At 44.5% G+C, this 21,874-nt stretch overlaps 1 protein-coding gene across 1 annotated transcript in view; it reads right to left on the reverse strand.

Moving 5' to 3' along the window:
* The window catches only part of EIF4A3 (eukaryotic translation initiation factor 4A3), a 635,526-nt gene that overhangs the window by 353,913 nt on the left and 259,739 nt on the right, over positions 1-21,874 (reverse strand). The window lies entirely within an intron of this gene.

Genomic DNA, 21,874 nt, shown 5'->3' on the forward strand with positions numbered 1-21,874 from the left:
AATACCTTCAATTACAAGCAAATACACCACAAAGGTTGTACAGGATAGACAGGTATAGAAAAGTTCAGCTAGGTCAGAGGGGATGGAGGGAGGGTAACCTGGACTGCAGCAGTGTGAACACTTGAACATCTACATTTATGGTAGGTACGAAATTGTACTATGTTCATCATGTTACTCTGTTGCAGTCATCACACTTGGGTTGAATCCCAAAGCGAAGGATGGGCGGTGGAACTAAACAGGGTTTGGAGAAGCTAGTAGGCCCTGTAGAACTGCAGTGGCAAAGCCAGCTCTGGTTTTAGAGTATAGAGGTAAGTGATAGTGCTTGGTGAAGGTGTGCACTGAACTCCAAACTGCAGCCTTCAAAATATCCTTGGTTGGTACCTCTCTGAGGAAGGCTGTTGATTGTTTCTGTAGGCTACACACTGAAGTGCGCTAGCCGATTTACAGCATTTATAGCATTTACTGTCTGTTTTTTTCCTTATCTCTGTAATAAAACAAAAAAATCTCTTGTTTTCCCACTTTACTGAACTAGAGTAGTCCACTTTCAGAGTTGCTGATCCCTGGGCTTTGTTTTTAGTTCCTGTTACTGATCCATTGCCTTATTAGGAAGGAGGGAAGTTTCTTTGCTTACCAGTGGGAGTGGGAAGCACTGAGCGGCCTTTTTGTCCGATTTGGTGAAGTTTCAGCCAGAAACTAGTAGTCCATTGGTCGTTTTGGGCCAATTCCTAGCTCCCTTCAGCCCCTGCTATAAAACACGCTAAACTGTACTGCTGATCTAACCAGCATATCCTATAACTGAAAAGTTCATCTCTACTTGATTCCCAAGTAGACTATTCTCTATCTGTAAAGCCTAGCACTTACTCCTACAGTACTTGCACCTTGATAAAGCACTCTTATTATAGATAGTACCCCACCAGCCTAAAACCCACTTCCCCCGGAGTCCTTTGAAAGTTCTTTATCTACTACTTCTAGTATGTCGAGGGATCAGTTGCTAGTGTCCTCTCCAGCTCAACTGGTGAACCTGGGAATATTGAGGCAATGTTACAATTGCCTCATGTACACAGACAATCCTCTCCTTCTCCCACAAAACACAAATACATGCGAGAGATGCAACTATACGGCCAAACTGGAGGATGAGCTCTCTCAACATAGGACTGGCAAGACCAAACAGGAGGAGAAGGTAACCACACACAATACATACCCAGTCACACATGGTACCATCACAACTTCAAATCATACACATACTCACACAAAGACATACTGTGAGGCTCTGATCAAAAATTTACCAAAACAGCAGAGGCCACCAAAGCAGACACCCAAACAACTACCACCTCACGACCCAACACATGCAACACATAGACCACACAGTCAGAGTGTCAAACAGTCACAGCCCTTAAGGCCAAACAAAATGCCAGACACACTTGTCATTGGTGATTCCATAATCGGACACACTGACGTCCCGCTCACCAGACTGAGTAAGGAGAAGGTCACAGTAAGCTGCCTGTCGGGCGCTAGAATCCGCCACATAACGCAAGCACTCAGGTCTCTCAACAGCAGGTACAAGTACGACTCAGTCAATGTCCACGCTGGTGTCAACGACCTGAGACGTACCTCCTTGGACTACATGAAAAGGGACATCGAGGAGCTCTCTGATTATGTAGCCCAGGCAGGTATGACCCTGACCTTGAGCAGTATCCTACCTTCACCTAGAATGATGCCACAATACAGTGATAAGATGATCAGCTTTAATAATTGGCTTAAATTCTGGTGTCATTCAAAGGGGATCCAATGTCTGTCTGCCTGGGATGACATGCTGGACATGCCACGCTGCTTCGCAAGGGACGGCTTGCACCTGTCACCCCTGGGCTTCCGGATATTGGCAAAGGCTCTTGCCACCCCCATAGTGCCTTTTTAGGCAAGGCTCAAATTCTAAACCTACCACCCTAGAACACCAAAAGGAAAAAACTAAGGGTAATGCTGCTCAATGCCAGAAGTCTCAATCTCAAGATGCACGCACTCGAGGCCCTTCTCAATATGGAGAACATCGATGTCTGTGCTGTGACAGAAACCTGGTTCAAGGCTCCTGAGAGCACCCCAGCACTAACAGGTTTCACCTCATATCATGCCCGCCCCAAAATCCGGACAACACCAAGAAAGGAGGGGTGTCCATATTCATAAAGGACACCCACACCTCAAGGTTGGTGGCAACGCGATGCATCGGAGACCATCCAGGTGCAATTAACCATAGGTAAGACTGCTCTGCAATTTGTAGCATGTTACAGGCCACCCTCTCAAACTCAGGAACCTCACATGGGCTTCCTGAAAACATTGGAGCGGATAAATGCATCTCCAAACACCATCATACTAGGTGACTTCAACTACCCTAATATAGACTGGGAACACTACTCAAGCCCGAACACTCTAACCCAAAGATTCCTGGAGTTCATAAACTCAAATGCCATGGAACAACTAGTCACCATCCCCACAAGAGGTGAAAACATACTTGATCTCATCATCACGAACATGGGATCAAAATGTTCAACACCGAAGTATACCCCTCACTGGTGAGATCAGATCATAAACTAATCTCGCTGGAGGTCCTCATCCCCCCACCTGAAACAAAAAGACCACAGTGAAAACTTCTCAAAAGCCGATTTCACACTTCTAAAAACTAGTGTGGTCTCCTTTAAGGCCCCTGAGCCAGTGGTAAACATTACTCAAACCGCTGAATCACTTACAAATGCCTTCTACCAGCACCTACAGGACTGCATGGATCAGGCAATCCCAAACAAAACTAAGACTCTGTACCAAAGGCAAGCGTCCAGTCTGGTGGACCCCAGCCATAAACAAGCTCTACAACAAAAGGAGGAAGCTACTACAAGATAGAGCAAAATCCTTGAAAGGTAAGACACCTTTGATCATTATAAGTAAAAACTAAGAGCTCTCATAAAATCATCCAAGGCAAATTTTGAGAGAAAATCGCCAAGGACTCTAAAGACAATCATAAGGCCTTCTTTAGCTATGTTAGAAACCTAGGAGGAAACTCCCAGATATGCTCAGAATTAGTTCAAAATGATGTGAAAATTACTGAATCTACACACATTGCTAACATACTGGCTGACAGGTTCAGTGCAAACTTCTCCCCTCCCCAAAAGGAGAGATATCTATTCCAGAGGATTGTAGCCCCCAAACATCTCCAACGCCCAGGTGAGAACTGCCCTCACTAAGGCAAAAACACAGCATCCATGGGACGGATGGTGTCCCCGGCTGTGTGCTTCATGAACTCAACGAGGAATTAAACCCACAGTTAGGACAGCTGTTTAATCTTAGCCTCACCTCAGGATACACCCAAGGAGTGGCGCCGCGACTGTGGTCCCACTTCATAAGGCGGTGCCTCCACAGACCCTGGAAATTACCGCCCCATTAGCTTGACAAGCCTTATCTGCAAAGCCATGGAGAGGATCATAATGGAACTCATAAATAAAGACATAGGGAACTTGCAGACTTTGGATCCAACCCAGTTTGGCTTTGTCAAAGGCAGATCCTGCCTCTTAAACTTGGTTGACTTTTTCGAGACAGTCACCAAGGCCATTGATGAGGGAAAGGCAGTCCATACAGCCTACCTCGACCTGGCAAAGGCCTTTGACAAAATACCCCACTCAGGTATCATCGAAAAACTCATCAGCTTGAATGTAAACCCATACATCACAAGATGGGTTGCAAACTGGCTAAGCGACAGAACCCACAGGGTCAGAGTTGCTGGAGCCATGTCAGACTCAAAGCCTGTCACAAGTGGTGTCCCACAGGGCTCAGTCCTGGGTCCACTCTTGTTCGGCATCTACTTTTCTGAAGTACAAGCAAACACAGGAGGGTTATGGCTGACAAAGTTTGCAGATGACTGCAAACTGGGCGCCATAGTCGAAAACACATCTGACACAGATATCCTCCAGAAGGGCCTCACAGAAACGGATAACTGGTGCCAGAGCCATGGCCTGAAGTTAAACGCCAAAAAATGCATAGTCATACCCTTCGGGAAAAACAAGGTTACCCCTAGCTACCATATAGGTGGCAATCCACTGAGCACAGAAAAAGTCATCAGGGATCTGGGGACCCAAGTTGACAGTAGCCTTTCGTTTCACACTCATGTTGCTAAAGTAGTTAGGAAAACCTTCTATATCACCCACCTGATCATGAAGGGATTCACATCTAGATCAAGGGAGGTCATCGTCCCCTGTACTCATCACTCATTAGACCTATGATTGAGTACAATGCCCGTTCGGAATGTATCTGACGAGACACCTGATGCAGCTTGAAAGGCCCCAAAAGTTCCTCACCAAAAGGATAAAGGGTCTCAAAAATATGTCTTATGCTGCCCGACTGAAAGAACTCCAGCTCTATTCAGTCTCATACCGCTTGCTCAGAGGTGACCTGTGCCTGACATATAAGGCCATGTCAAACCCAGATTTGATGAATATGCTTCACCTCAAAAATCTAGATCCCTCAGAACCACAAGGGGAGACTTAAACCTTGACACGGTTATAAATAGAACGTGCTGGAGGGACAGATTCATCACCCAGAGACTCCCTATGCTGTGGAACAAAATCCCGGTACATGTGAGGCAGAGCACCTCGCTGGCCTTGTTCAAGAGGAATCTTGACCAATGGATGGGAGATCGCAGATATACCCCAGGGATTACTTCAGTGTCGCTGCTTGACAGAGGCACAGAAAAATGATAGGCATAGTTTTTATTCAAACTAAAGGGGTGGCGAAAGCCACATAACTATGGGCTAGGCTTATAAATGCCCTTGGGCAGATAGCCTAGTATGAACCTATGAACCTATGTTGCTGTAGCCCTGGTGGAATGGGGCCTGATGTTACCAGGTACAGATTTCCCATGGTGTGTGTAGCAGAAACGGATACAATGTCCTATCCATTTTGAAATAGTCTGTTGGCCTTTTCTTGTGATCCTGCAGCATAGGATACAAAGAGCTGGTCAGATTTTCTGAAAGCCTCAGTCTTATCCAAGTAATAACGTAATTGCCTGTCAATGTCCAAAGAGTGTAGGAGCCTTTCCCCTTTGTTCTGGGGGTTTGGATAGAAGGTGGGCAAATGAATGGCTTGGTTTAGGGTCACACTGGATACCACCTTTGGCATAAAGGAAGGGTTAGTTTGTAAAGCGACTCTGTCTTGATGAAAAATTATGAAAGGCTCCATGGCCATTAGGGCCTGTAGCTCTGAGACTCTTCGTGCTGAAGTTATTGCTAGCAGCAGGGCAGTTTTCCCATGATAGAAACTGTAGATCAGCTGTAAAAGCTGGTTCAAAGGGCGGTAGTGTAAGTTTTTCCAAAACAAAGTTGAGATCCCAAGTTGGTGTTGGTGCTCTACGGGGCGGTCTTATGTTCTTACCCCCTCTGAGGTACTGTTTTAGTAATGGATGCGAAAATATAGGAGGATCCGTGTTGTATTGAGCTGAAATAGCTGAGGCGTGGATCTTAATAGATGAAAAAGTAAGTCCTTTGTGCAACATCTCAGTTAAATATTGTAGAATCTGAGGAATATTTGGGACAAGGGGATTCTGGCCTTTAGCCTGGTTCCAGGCGCAGAACCTTTTCCATTTGTCTGAATAGGTTTTCCTGGTGCTGGGCCTCCTGGCCTCCAGAATGACATCCATAACAGCTTTAGAGAGAAGTGTTGACTGGTTGTTTAGGTAATTTGCCATGCAGCCAGATTTCAAGTCTTGAGCTGGCTGTGTAGAATCTGATTGTTTTGCTGAGTGAGCAGGTGAGGAATTTGAGGTAAAATCCATGGTGGGCCTTGAGCCATGTTCCTTAGTATTGGATACCAGTGTTGGCGTGGCCAGTGTGGAGCAATGAGTATCATTTGTGGCCTCTCTAATCTGGCTTTCAGCAGCACCTTTGCCAGAAGAGGCAGTGGAGGAAAGGCATACACTGTTAATGTTTTCCAACTGAATGAGAGAGCGTCCACTTTCCAAGCTAGTGTGTGGTATGTCCTTGTGCAAAATTTCCGTAGTTGGTAGTTTTGGGGGGAGGCAAACAGATATATGTCTGGGCTCCCCCATTTTTAACTTATCATTGCGAATACTTGTGGATCTAGTTTCCACTCGTGAGGATCTATGATGTTTCTGCTTAGATCTTCTGCCAATGTGTTTTTCTTTCCTGGCAGGAATTGTGCTTGTAGGTGAACGTGGTAGGTCAGTGCTGTGTTCCACAAGGTTATTGCTTGCCTGCATAGGGGGTAGGAATGTGTGCCCCCTTACTTATTTATGTACCACATCACTGTGGTGCTGTCCATCTTTATTAGTAGTTGTCCTGGATGTAGGAGGTCCTTGAAAGCTGTTAGGGCATTTTGTACAGCTAGCATCTCTTTGATTGATATGTAGATGCTTTTGATCTGCAGACCATTTGCTCTGAATACACTGTCCTGCCATGTGTGCTCCCCAGGCATAATCCGATGCATCCGTTGTTATAGTTTGCCTGGCTGTGGGTAAGGTAAAAGGCTGACCCTTGTTGAGGTGACATGCCTGAGCCACCATAGAAACTCCTGTTGAAGGCAGGGAATGAGTGGTATTATTGTTTCCAAGCTGTGGCTGTGGCTGTGTTGAGTCCATATGCTTTTCAGGTACCATTGTAATTTTCTCATATGCAGTTTTGCATATGGTATTAGTAGTATGCAAGATGCCATGAATCCCAAGGCCTGCAGAATTTTTCTTGCAGGGAGTTGGGTCTTTGTTGCCATCATTTTGAAGTATTGAGTCAGTTGTCCTTGCTTGTCTGGCGTTACATAAGCCATCTGGAATTCCTCTTTGTCTGCAGTTTGCAATTACTGGTGCCAGGCATTTGTGAAGACCCTGGGCACAGTAGACAAGCCAAAGGGCAGTGCAGAGAATTAGTAATGGGTTGAACCTGCTATAAATCAGAGGTATCTTCTGCAATTTTGTCTGATGGGGACATGCAGGTATGCTTCCTTGAGGTCCAAAATTACTAGCCAAGCCTTCTTGCCCAGCATGGGAAGAAGTTGCTGTAGTGTTAGCATCTTGAATTTGGGTACCTCGAGATATGCGTTTAGAATTGAGAGGTCCAGAATGGGTCTCCAAGCTTTGTCCTTTCGGGGAACTAGAAAGAGTCATGAGTAAAATCATTGTCCTTGCTCCTGTGTAGGAACCTGCTGAATGGCTCTCATGCCCATTAGAGCTGTAATTTGTTTTTGAGCCTCTGCCCATTGATTTGGTGGCAGGTTTGGCATTCCTTTTATCCTTGGTAAAGTGTGAAAGTGGAATCTGTATCCCTGAGATACAATATTTAGGACCCATTTGTCTTTTGTGATGATGCAAAAAGAGTTATCTTTCCTCCCAAGGGAGCTGCCAAGAGGGATTTGCTTGGCAGTCTGAGGGGCAAGTCATTGTGTTTGTCTTCTGGTAGTTTGAGACCGGTCTCTTCTCCTCCGTTCTGGGTTGTGGTACCCCATTGTCGAGCGTTGTAAGAGCCTTGTGACTGACCTCTGACCCCTTGGCATCTGTATTTGCCCCTCTGTGGTCTGTCAGAAGCTGGAAAGGACCAGTTTTTGGTTGGCCAATTTCTGCTGAAACGAGGGGATTGAACCTGTAAAAAAATCCTTGACAGTCTGCATAGATTTTGCCTTATCCTCCATTTTCTTTAAAACCTCTTCTGCTTTTACACCAAATAAAACATCCTGCTGTAAAGTTTGTTCTTTTAACCAAGCATGCCTACGTATGACAGACCCTGTCACTGCTGCTCTACAAGAAGCTTCCAATGAATCAAATCCACATTGCAAAGTACGTTTTCCCACTTGTTCAGCTGCATGCAACAAATCTTGCATTTCCTTGTAATCAAGCTGCCCTGTGTGTGTGATCATTTTTTGTTTTAATTGAGACATCAAATAATGTTGATATTTCAGCATGTGAAACTGGCAATTTAAGGCCCTCATAGCTAGAGTAGCTGAGATATATATTTTCTTTCTCCATCTGTCTAGTGCTCTAGAATCCCTTTCAGAGGGTACAGGATTTTTAGCAATAGAGGCCTTAATCCCTTTGGGACCCTGGGAAATTGTTTCTGGGTCAGCAACAGGGCTTTTATATAGGAATTTGTGAGAGTCAGGGACTCTGTAGTATCTGTCTGGTTTGGCTGGTGCAGGAGGTACTGAATCTGGGTTAAGGCTAGATTATGAATAAACATCATCCACAATGCCTAACACTGGTGGAATAGCAAGTGGTCTGTGCTGGGGTAGTAAAAGGAATTCGCGGAGCCTTTTCTTAGAATCAGAGTAATCCTGACCTTCCCAGTGGAAATGTTCCCTCATGGTATGTAAAGTTTCCCCAAAAGAGTAGTCTTCTAGGGGAGATGCTGAAGGAATAGACTCTTCAGCATCAGAGTCTTCATAAGGGGGAAAAGAATATTCCTGTTCCTCAGAAGAATCTGAGGAAATTGAAACCTGGTCAGGGGAAGCGTAGTCCTCCTCCTGTTTAGGCCTTTTATCAGAAGGAGGATGGGAACCCCTGATTAGGGTAATTAAGTCTTCAGCCATCTTAAGCATCTGTTTCTTAGGCATGGGGCCTTGTACTGGAGACTGCTGTACAGTCTTCTTTGCTTTTAAAGGAGTTTTCAGCTTTGCATAGGATTTAATAGTGAGTGTAGTCGGTCTGAAGACACTTTCTGCAACTGAAGGCGTTTCAACTGCACCGGAATCTCCTTCAGCCATGGAGTCGGAAGGGCCTAAAGATAAAGGTTGTGGAGGCCTAGTAATCTCCTCTTGGGAATCAGATGCCACTTGGGGTTCTGAATCAGCGGTCATCAGGGGCTGCGTAGGCGTCTCACTGAAAACCGGAGAACCAGCGACTGGCCTAGCAGAGGCCTCGGAGTCTGGTTTGGGTCTCGGCTGCCTGTCCTTATCTTTGCGTTTTTTATGCATTCCAGTCATCTGTTGCTCCGACGGCATGGTATAATTAAATTTCCTACCAAAATAATGTCTGGCGAAATCAAACCGACATTTTATAGTTCGTTTGTTAAACCTAGCACAAAACAGACAACCTGTGACATCGTGGTCTGGGCCTAGGCAAGGAATACAATAAGAATGAAAGTCCTTATGAGGTATTTGCTTCCCACAAGAAATGCAGTTGTTAACTTTTTCTGACATCGGACTGAGGCAATAAAAGGTTCTCCAATGGGGTACTTAGCTTTACTGAAGACTTTGGTCTGAAATTCGATTTGAAAATCTCAGGAGTCGGCCGACCGGCACTTGCGAACTGCTTCTGCTTCGGGCACCGCGTGGCAAGAAAGACTGAAGAAAATGGCATTGGATGCCTCTTATATACCCCTGGCGCACTGACGTCAAGGAAGAAGCGACAGCAACTGACGCCAGACCAAGACTTTGGAACTCTCTGGCCGACTGCGGGACCACCTGATGGCAGAATAACCCAAGTGTGATGACTGCAGCAGTGTAACACGATGATCATCATTACTACAGTGCACCTTTCTGAAAGTGCTTAGGCTGCTCTTGTGAGCACTTAACCCAGGTAAAATAGTCCACAACTATGAATCAGTCAATGGGATCATCTTCTTTCGGCTATTCCCGGTTAGGGGTCGCCACAGCGGATCACCTGTTCCATTTCTTCCTGTCCTCTGCATCTTGCTCTGTCACACCAGCCACCTGCATGTCCTCTCTAACCACATCCATAAACCTCATCTTAGGCCTTCCTCTTTTCCTCTTACCTGGCAGCTTAATCCTTAGCATCCTTTTCCCAAAATAACTAGTATCCCTCCTCAGCACATGTCCAAACCAACACAATCTCGCCTCTCTGGCTTTGTCTCTAAACTGTCCAACCTGGGCTGACCCTCTAATATCATCCCTCTAATAGCATCCTCACCATTCCTCTATCCTCCCTTTCATTCACACACATATATTCCGTATTAGTGTGTATTCCGTACTAGTGTGGCTGAGCTTCACTCCTCTCCTCTCTAGAGCATATCTCCACCTCTCCAGGGTCTCCTCAACCTGTTTCCTACTCTCACTACATATCACAATGTCATCTGCAAACATCATAGTCCACGGGGACTCCTATCTGATCTCGCCTGTCAACCTGTCATTCAAAGGGGATCCAATGCCAGTCAGCCCGGGATGACATGCTCGACAAGCCACGATGCTTCGCTAGGGACGGCTTGCACCTGTCACCCCTGGGCTTTCGGATATTGGCAAAGGCTCTTGCTACTCCCATAGTGCCTTTTTTAGGCAAGGCTCAAAAGACAAACCCACCTCCATAGGTATCACAAGGGATAAGAAACTAAGAGTAATGCTACTCAACGCCAGAAGTCTAAACCTCAAGATTCACGCACTCAAAACTCTCCTTAGCATGGAGAACATCGATATCTGTGCAGTAACAGAAAACTGGTTCAACGCTCCCGAGAGCACCCCAGCACTACCAGGTTATACCTCATACCATGCTTTTCGGCCCCAAAACTTGGACCGAACCACAAAAGGAGGGGAGTATCAATATTCACAAAGATACCCACACCTCCAGGTTGGTGGCACAGCACGAAGCATCAGAGACTATCCATGTGCAACTAACAGTGGGTAAAACTGCCTTCCAGTTAATAGCCTGCTACAGACCACCCTCCCAAACCCAGGAAACCCACTCGGCTTTCCTGAGAACACTGGAAAATATGAAGGTCTCTCCAAACACCATTATATTGGGCGACTTCAACTACCCAAACATAGACTGGGAGCATTACTCTAGCTCTAACACCCTAGCCCAAAGGTTCCTAGAATTTATAAACTCAAATGCTATGGAACAACTTGTTACCACTCCCACAAGAGGGGAAAACATACTGGACCTGATCACCACCAACATAGGGATTCTATGCTCCAGACCAGAAGTGTATCCCTCACTGGTAAGATCAGACCATAAACTAATCTCACTGGATATTCACATCCCGACTCCACCCCCTGCCCTGAAAACCACAGTGAAAAACTTCTCTAAAGCAAATTTCACACTCCTCAAAACCGAGGTGGAATCCTTCAGAGCCCCTGGGCCTGTGGAAAATACGGCCCAGACCGCAGAATCCTTTCCAAATGCATTCTATGAACACCTTCAGGAATGCATGGATCATGCAATCCCAAATAAAACCAAGACCCAATCCTCCAAAGGCAGACGTCCTGTCTGGTGGACCCCAGCCATAAACAAACTATACAATAGAAGGAGGAAGCTACTACATGATAGAGCAAAATCCCAAAAAGGGAAGGCATCTCTGATCAGTATTAGCAAAAAACTACGGGCACTCATAAAATCGTCTAAGGCCAGCTTCGAGAGAAAAATTGCACAGGACACTAAGGATAATCACAAGGCTTTCTTTAGTTATGCTAGGAACCTGGGTGGGAATTCCCAGATATGCTCAGAATTAGTCGAAAATGACAAAAAGTACACCAAACCCACAGACATTGCCAACATCCTAGCTGACAGGTTCAGCAAACTCCCACCAAAAGGGCAAATATCTATCCCAGCAGAGTGCTGCCCCCCTGACATCTCAGATGCTCAGGTAAGAGCTGCCCTCTCCAAAGCAAAAAAAATAGCATCAATGGGACCAGACTGTGTCCTGGGCTGCGTCCTACATGAACTCCAAGAAGAGCTAAACCCAAACATAAAACTACTGTTCAATCTCAGCCTTACTACAGGATATGTACCCAAAGAGTGGCGTACAGCAACAGTGGTCCCTCTCCACAAAGGTGGTGTCTCAACGGATCCTGGAAACTATCGCCCCCATAAGCCTGACTAGCTTGGTCTGTAAAGCTATGGAAAGGATCATCATAGACCTCATAAATAAAGATATTGGGGACCTACAGACACTGGATCTTATCCAGTTCGGCTTTGTTAAGGGCATATCCTGCCTCTTAAACCTGGTTGATTTCTTTGAAACAGTCATGAAGGCCATTGACGAGGGGAAGGTGGTCCACACAGCCTACCTGGACCTCGCAAAAGCCTTCGATACAATACCCCACTTGGGCATTATAGATAAGCTCACCAGCTTAAATATAAACCCCTATGTCACTAGATGGGTTGCAAACTGGCTCAAGGACAGAACCCACATGGTTAGAATTGCTGGAGCCATGTCAGACTCCAAACCAGTTACAAGTGGCGTCCCACAAGGCTCAGTCCTGGGACCTCTCTTGTTCGGTATATATTTCTCGGAGGTACAGGCCAACACGGAAGGACTGTGGCTGACCAAGTTCGCAGATGACTGCAAACTGGGCGCCATAATCGACTCTCCAGCCAACACAAGCATCCTCCAAAAGGACCTCAAAGAAACAGACAACTGGTGCCAGAGCCATGGCCTCAAGCTAAAACGCCAAAAAGTGTATATTCATCCCCTTTGGCAAAAACAAAGTGCCCACAAATTACCACATAGGTGGTAATCCATTAAGTACAGAAGAAGTAATTAGGGACCTGGGGACCCAAGTTGATAGCAATCTCTCATTTGACAACCACGTGGCCAAAGTGGTTAGAAAAACATTTTATATAACCCACCTAATCATGAAGGGATTCACATCTAGATCAGGGGAGGTCATCATGCCTCTTTACTCATCCCTCATCAGGCCCATAATTGAGTACAATGCCCCTTTTGGGATGTACTTTACCAGACATCTGCAGCAACTGGAAAGACCCCAAAAGTACCTCACCAAGAGAATCAAAGGGCTCAAACAGATGCCATATGCTGCCCGGTTAAAGAAACTCCAGCTCTACTCGGTGGCATAGAGGCGATCTGTGCCTGATGTATAAAGCCATGTCCAACCCGGAATTAATGGACATGCTGCACCTCAAAAAATCCAAATCCCATCGAGCTACGCGCTCGAGAGACTTGAACCTCAGCACTGAAATAAACAGGACATGCTAGAGGGACAGATTCATAACCCAGAGGCTCCCTTCACTCTGGAATAAAATCCCAGTCCAGGTTAGACAGAGTCCCTCATTGACTCTCTTCAAGAGGAATCTTGACGAGTGGATGGGAGATCGTAGGTTTCAGTTCTGTGTCACTGTTAGACAGAGGCACAGTATACTAACCTCGAAAAAGGGCACAGCAAAATTAATTTAAAATGGGTGGCGAAAGCCAAACACACTCTGGCTAGGCTTATAAATGCCCTAGGGCAGATAGCCTAGCATGAACCTATGAACCTATGAATATACTTATTCCTAATCCTGTCTACCCTCGTCACACCCAGTGCAAATCTTAACATCTTTAACACTGCCACATCCAGCTCCAACTCCTGCCTCTTTGTCAATGCCACTGTCTCCAACCCATATAACACAACTAGTCTCACTACCCTTTTGTAGACCTTCCCTTTCAATCTTACTGGTACTCGTCGGTCACAAATCACTCCTGACACTCTTCTCCACCCACTCCACCCCGGCTGTACTCTCTTCTTCACCTCTCTTCCACACTCGCCATTACTCTGAACTGTTGATTCCAAGTACTTAAACTCATCCACCTTCACCACCTCTACTCCCTGCATCCTCACCAGTCCTATAACCTCCCTCTCATTCACACACATATATTCTGTATTAGTCTGGCTGACCTTCATTCCTCTCCTCTCTAGAGCATATCTCCACCTCTCCAGGGTCTCCTCAACCTGTTTCCTACTCTCACTACATATCATAATGTCATCTGCAAACATCATAGTCCACGGGGACTCCCATCTGATCTCGCCTGTCAACCTGTCCATCACCAATGCAAATAAGAAAGGGCTCAGAGCTGATCCTTGATGTAATCCCACCTCCACGTTAAATGCATCTGTCACTCCAACTGTAGATCTCACCGCTGTCACACTACCCTTGTACATATCCTGTACCACTCTTACATCAGTCAATGGAATAATGGTTACAAAAAAAAAAAAAAAAAATCAGCTAATAGTCCAGTACATATTTATGCAAACAGGTGACATTATTCCAAAGACTAACAACTCCCACAATCAAAGTACAAGGAAATACTAATACTGACCAAACCTGAAAACGGGAACAGACAACTAGTAAACTACTGAGGATGCATTACTACACCTCTGCTGAGGCCACTAGTTGGGAAGCTGATCAGACAAATACTACTTTGGAAGCAATGCTAAATAAGATTACCTTAAATATTGAAGGGTGGACGCAGACGGAATGAAGTATGATGCGAAAGCATTACAATTCAAAATATTCCAAAAACCTGAGTGATCATGCACTGCCAAGAACCAAACATTGAGACAGACAAGAGTGTCCCCCTTCCCTTAATTCACACACATTCTATTGATTATAATGGGGCTCCAGAATCCAGGACAAATTCCAATGTCCAAGTACAACAACCCCATATCTGGGAATTGACACTTCAGCATCACAAAATACTACCGAAAGCACACTTTTACTGAGCAGTACAAGACTTTTGCATACTGGCTGACATCAGGTCGCCTTCAGGCAGATCCCTCAGGTTAGGAATACTGAACTTTGTTTCCATCTAGTATCATCAAGAACAAGCTGAAGTAGTATTACTGGCATACTGTGGTTGGAAATCAATGGAGATAAAACAGAATAACCTTCAGCGACCATCTAAATCCTTGAAATGCATGCCAGTGTCTCTAACTCACTGTACACAACCTCTATTAGAAATGCACAGTAATGTTTTAGCTTTTATGGAAGTCACTTTTAGTGTGGCTTAGTAGAAGCAGAGTGACAACTTGCAGTCAGATGAGCTACACCTTAATTAGAAATTACAATTTACATTTTTAAATAAAAATGCAAAACAAAATAGGAATAGTAGAGCATTTAAAAAAATGATACCAAAAAATATACTAATTCAAAGTAAAAGTGCTATGGACACTGCATCAGAAGCAATGGTAGTGATTCAAGAGTTCTTCCAGACACTACTTAGCGTCTAGAAAGCTGCATTTGTTTGGTGGTTTAGGAAGATGGAACAAATTCAACAGTTTGACAACATGGGCTTTGGAATGTACACAGAAAAAGCTGAACTTCAAGTTCGCAAGGTGAAAGGGATGCATGAGGACATATGGGGGGGGGGGGCATGATGACAAGATCTAAATGTAAGTAAACAAGTGAGGTTGGGCTGTATTTTGCATGACAACACTGATACGGTACACAGAGCAACACAGTCAGTGAAAACTGTTGAGAAGTAAACCACCAGACTGTCCAGGTCACAAGAAATTAAGCTTACTTTGCTTCTGGAATTAAAAGTTGTTGTTGTGTCTTTCGGCTTATCCCAGTTAGGGGTCGCCACAGTGGAACTCCGGTCCGCTAAGGTTTGGTAGTGGATTTTTACGTGCCGTGTTACCAGCCCTGACGCACAACCTTCAACGAAGGAAAGCCCATTCACGCATGCCTCCACACAGAAGATGCTCTAGCTGAGAATCAAACGGGACGACGTCTTGCTGTGAGGCGACAATGCTACCGCAGCACCACTACCATGGGTTGCTTCTGGAATTATTCTGTAAAACGTCAATCGAGAAACATAAAAATATCTGAAAAATGGAAGCCCAAAACAGGAATCTCCACACAAACTACATGAAGAGAGACATGGAAGAGCTCTCGGATCATGTGGCCCAGGCAGGTTTGACCCCAGCCCTGAGCAGCATCCTGCCTTCAACCAGAATGATACCACAGTACAAGGACAAAATGATTGACTTCAACAATTGGCTAAGCTTCTGGTGTCAGTCAAAGGGGATCCAGTATCTGTCTGCCTGGGAAGACATGATCGACAAACCACGATGCTTAGCCAGAAATGGTCTGCACCTGTGACCCCTGGGATTCAGGTTACTGGCTGAAGCTCTTGCCACCTGTATAGTGCCTTTTTTAGGCAAGGTTCAACGGACAAAACCACTACCATAACAGATACAAGCATGCAAAATCTGAAGGTAATGCTACTCAATGCTAGAAGTCTAAACCTCAAAATGCACTCTCTCTAGGCACTCCTAAAAATGGATAACATCGATATCTGTGAAATAACGGAGACCTGGTTCAAGGCTCCAGAGAGCACCCCTGCAATACCAGGGTACAACTCTTACCATACTTTTCGGCCATCAAACCAAGAGCGAAACACTAAAGGTGGAGGAGTGTCTATATTCACCAAGGATATTCACACCTCCAGGCTAGTTGCCCAACACAATGCATCTGAAATTCTCCAGGTGCAACTAACACTAGGTAAGACTGCAATCCAAATTGTAGCTTGCTACAGATCCCCCACCATGTCCCAAGATTCTCACTACACCTTTCTAAACATACTGGAAAATATTAAGATACAACCAAGCATCCTAATACTGGGATTTCAACTATCCTGCCATTAACTGGGAAAACTACTCGGGTACCAACATCTTTTCCCAATGACTCTTGGAATTCATAAATTCCAATGCCCTGGATCAACTAATCCATTGTCCCACCAGGGGCTCCAATATCCTAGACCTGGTCATTACCAACATGCGATATAGATGCTCCACACCAGTGGTCACCCCCTCATTGGTCAGGTCTCACCATAAGCAAATCACCCTTGACATCCAAATTCCACCCCCCCCCCCAATAAGGAAATCTCCATAAAAATTTCTCCAAAGCCAACTTAATGCTACTCAAGTCAGAAGTGAAAAACTTCATGGCACCCATGCAGATGGGATCTGAAAGTTCGACTGCTGAATCCTACACTAAGGCACTGTATGAGCACATCCACTTTTGCATGAATTGTACCATCCCAAATAGAACCAAGATGCTCTCCTCCAAAAAAAAGGAAGCCAATCTGGTGGTGCTCTGCCATACACAAACTATACAACAGAAAGAAGAAACTGTTGCAGAAATGAGGAAAATCCCAGGATGCAAAAAACTCCCTCACCAGCCTCAGTAAGAAGCTGAGATCCCTCATAAAATCCTCAAAACCTAGTTACGAAAACAAAATTGCCAAAGATCCAAAGACAACCGCAAGGCATTCTATAATTATGTCAAGAATCTAAATGGCAATGCTCAGATCTGCTCTGATCTACAACAGAACGGTATTAAATATACTGATCCCAAGGATATTTCCAATATCCTGGCAGATGAATTTAGTGCCAACTTCACCCCCCTCTCACCCCCTAAAGGGCCCATCTCAATACCAAAAGACTGCCAAATTCCGGTAATCACGGCCACACAGGTAGAAACCACACTCTCCAAAGCTAAGAATACAGCATCCATGGGACCAGATGACATCCCGGGCTGTGTACTACATGAACTACAAACTGAACTGGCATCTCACCTAAGTGTCATGTTTAAACATAGCCACACCTCAGGCTTTGTGCCCACGGAGTGGTGCACAGCTACACTTATCCCACTCTACAAGGGGGGGATCAACCTTGGATCCAGGAACTACCGTCCCATCAGTCTGACGAGCCTGATTTGCAAGGGCATGGAACACATTATCATGCAACTTATAAACAAAGACATTGGCAACCTTCAAACACTGGACCCCACCCAGTTTGGGTTTATGAAGGGTCGATTTTGTCTCCTGAACCTGACTTCTTCGAATCAGTCTCCAGAGCTGTGGACAAGGTTAAGGCAGTCCACCCAGCCTATCTGGATCTCGCCAAGGCCTTCGACATCATCCCCCACTCTGGAATCATAGATAAACTTACTAAGCTGGGCAGAAATCCCTATGTCATTCGATGGGTTGCCAACTGGCTTACTGACAGAACCCAGACTGTAAAAATCGCAGACTCCAAACCCAGCTCCAGACAAGTGGAGTACCTCAGGGTTCAGTCCTGGGACCGCTCTTGTTTGGCATCTACTTCTCTGAAGTACAGGCCAACACTAACGGACTCTGGCTAACAAAGTTCGCAGATGACTGCAAACTGGGAGCCATTACTGAATCCCCAAATGATATAGATATTCTACAAATGGGACTTAAAGAAACAGATGCTTGGTGCCAGATCCATGGGCTCAAGCTTAATGCCAAGAAATGTATTTTTATCCCCTTTGGGAAAAAACATGTACCCATGAATTACCATATAGGTGGCAGTACATTAAATAATGAAAGTGTGATGAGAGACTTAGGGAAAGGCTGCAGAAATACCTCACTAAAAGAATCACAGGCGTAAAGCAGATGCCATATGCTGACCGTCTAAAAAAACTTCAGCTATACTCTGTGGCATATCATCTACTAAGAGGCGATCTCTGCTTAACATACAAGGCCATGTCAAACCCTGAGCTGCTGGAAATGCTCCACTTAAAGAAATTCCAATCCCTCAGAGCCGCACGCTCCAGAGATCTAAAGCCTGTCATCACAACAAACATAACATGCTGGAGGGATAGGTTCCAGACCCAGAGACTCTCCAAACTCTGGAATAGACTGCCCATACATGTCAAGCAGAGCACCTCCCTGGCTCTCTTCAAAACGAACCTTGATGATTGGATGAGAGAGAGGAAATTCACCCCGGGGATCATGTCAGTCACCCTGCTAGACAGAGGTCCAGAGAAGTAAATATTCTGGGAAGAAATATCCAGGGAATTGTTATGGCTAGGCTTGTATAGGCCCTAGAGCAGATAGCCTAGTACCAACCTATGAACTTGGTAAATGGAAAAATGGAACAAAAGCCAAACAAAAATGCCACCAACACCTTCTTCTGACTTGCATGTACATTCTTTCAGGGCAAAAAGTAGCTGAAAAGGGCTCTTGGACCAGCCAATTACCACCAGTTAGAGTGAGTAAATAAACAAGCAACTTGTCACACATGAATAAGCTTTCCATTTACAAATGGTACTAGTTACTCAAGTCCTCAACCTGGCTATCTCCACTCCATCACAGTGGATGTCTCTCCAGGTCAAGCTGTCTTCCTTTACAGTTTAGTTGAACTACAGGGAAAAAAGGAATAGGTATTTGCCATGGAATGGAGAATTCACATTGCTGTGTGTGTGGCATGGCAGTACAGGTAACAGTGAGAATACCACGCTGTCACACTTTTTGTTTTTTTTTTTTAAATAAGAGCAAAGCCCCTTCACCCCAGTGCCATTTACTTAGCACAATTAGCTCTAGGTTGCTGGACCTTGGACAAAGACTTCCTCCATGCACTACAATCTTTGTTTTTACACAGCCTTCCACTATACCATTGTCCCTCTCTCTCTCACTGGTGTGGTGAATGAGCAATCTCTTATCAGTAAAGACCATTTTGGTTGTCGTACTTTTCAGCTTTTCCCGGTTAGGGGTTGCCACAGCGGAACTCCGGTCCACTAATGACTGGCAGTAGAGTTTTACGTACCAAGTTGCCAGCCCTGACGCACAACCTTCAACGAAGGTACGTCCATTCACGCATGTCTCCACACAGAAGACGCTTTAGCTGAGAATCAAACAGGACAAGGTCTCAACTGTGAGGCGACAATGTTACCGCAGCACCAACATAGTCCTACTAATAGGCATGCACTGAAATCTGCACCTGATGTCTAGATCTCTGTGCAGTGAACCATGTTCAAACTATGTTCAATGTACCACCTTCTTACTTTTAGCAGTAGTGTGAAACCCTGGCATTCACCATGCTGAAGTTCAGTTCAGCTCTGCTTCATTATTGTTCCTTACCTCCACTCCGGGGAATACAAGTAGGAATTCAATCCCCCCTCCCCCGATCTGTCCTTCATTACCAAGCCAATTCACACACACTGGACTTTACGGTGTTGTATTCTGCTGTTAAATCTCTGATTCTACAAGGGAATCAAGCCTACCAAAGCTCTCTGCACTTCTTGCTGAATAAATGCTCTCAGGCTGAGCATCTTCAAAGAAATGTGCAATACTTCTTCCTATATGAAATAACCCTTAAACTACTCTTAAAGCTCTTAAAAGCTAAATGTATTCCTCTCCTCTACATCTCAATTAAGTTGGTCTCCCCTCATTCTCTCTATGGCGGCAGCAAAGCCTTTTCTCTTCAAGGTCTAGCATGTCATTTCCCTTTCTATACATGCAAATCTTTACCTATACTTCCTAGGTTCATAGGTTAGTACTAGGCTAGCTGCCTAGGTTCATAGGTTAGTACTAGGCTAACTGCCCTTATCGGCCATTTTTTTTAAGCCTAGCCAATTACCCCATGTCAGAATCAAACCCTGCACCTTGTGTTTCTAAAACTTAGTGCAACTGGTATAAGCATACCTAAATGGGCCTTTACGTCACAATGCATACTTCACTAAGCACCACAATGTTTTACATTATCTCCCTGTGCTTGTTCTGCGTTATATTTTACTTTTATTACTGCCTTCGGTGACTTCAAAGCTATTTAACTTTAAAGTCGAGGGCAGCGAGGTTGTAATGAACCATCTCCTATAAAGTTTATATATTTTTGTATACTTGAGTGTTTTAACAGTATAAATTAATGCAAAAACTTTTGTTATGACTTCTGGACAGTAGATGGCACATTTGGTTTGTGGATTGGTGCTGGGGTGGCACATTTTGGGGTTGGCTGGTTGCCTTCTGTGACAGTCAAACCCTGGACTTGCTTTTTGTGGGATGAATACCTTGACCATTAGGCCATCCTCTCTCCATATTTTGTGGGGTGAACACCTTGAGCATTAGGCCAACCTCTTGCCATACATTAAGTGCATTTAACATTTCAGAATGTTTTACAAAGCTTTTAACATTGTTATTTGTATATCTAACAGTTTTTTATCATTTATAAAAGTTTATTTATATATACTAATAAGCATTTTTAGTGCTTTTAAGTAACAAGTTTGTATGATTTATCCTGACCTGGCGAGCAACAGAAAACAAGCGAGTATTGTGGGGTCTTGTTCAAGCAGCTTTATTATATGCAAAACACATCATAAATGAGGTTAAGTAACTTTAACTTGTAACAAAATAGCTATCATGCACATGGATGTTAACATTCTGGCTGCACCTTCAAAATAGCACTGAAGCTAACAAGTGCTTGGTATTTATATGCACCCAGAGATCTGGGAAATGCTTCTTAAAGGTACAACACACCTGTTATTCTACATCCTCCGTTTTTGAGAAAACAAGTCTGGCATTGTCACTAACTGTAATGAATATGCAGTTTAGACAGAAATGACAACGCTAGATACATATATGCTACGTTCAAGCTGCTGTGCATTTCACACTAGGCTTTGAAATGCAACTACATTGTGTGACATAAAATTTTGGGATCCATAACAATACCACCTCCCTTATCAGGTTTCATCACCCTGATTTCACCGTTCTTAAGTCAGCTAAAATATTTTTATTTTAGACACGTTTGCCTTATATTTGACTTTTGAATATTCTTTTCTAATTTCTCTCTACAACTTATTCAGCATTTTTTAACTGTGGATCTAGCATGGAGTAGCAACTGGGATTGTCTATGTTGATTGTTCAATCTTAGGAACACTGGAATCATCTGCTGAACAGCATCAGGTGTCAGTCCTGTTCCAGAACGTGTCATCATCTGGACTGCTCTGACAGAGTATCACAGGTATGATTCTGCGATATCTGTTCTGCTACAGAAGATGTCTGCATTTTTTTCCTGTACTCCACACCCTCGGATTTAATAAAATAGGATCTCCGCTCTGCACAAATACTCGTTACTTGACCAATCTGGTTGAAACTTTTTGTTGTTGCATCCTCACCGTCTCCTTTTTTTTCAATGGACAAAGAAATCTGCTGGACTGATCTTAGCCAAACTTTTGTAAAGAACGGTTTCTAGATAACTAGGCTCTGATTGCTTGGTTCTTCTCAGTTTTAGGCCTCAATAAACTAGAACTGATAGCCAATATTTATCTGGTTTGCCTAGACAGAAGTTTCTGAACAAGTGAGCCAAGTACATCGTCAAGGCATATGTTTCAGAGATTGAGGAAGTTCAAAAAACATCAGTATTATCA

This window comes from Protopterus annectens, chromosome 1.part2 (assembly GCF_019279795.1).
Source record: "Protopterus annectens isolate FY-2018-M chromosome 1.part2, PAN1.0, whole genome shotgun sequence".
In the NCBI taxonomy this organism is placed as follows: domain Eukaryota; kingdom Metazoa; phylum Chordata; order Ceratodontiformes; family Protopteridae; genus Protopterus; species Protopterus annectens.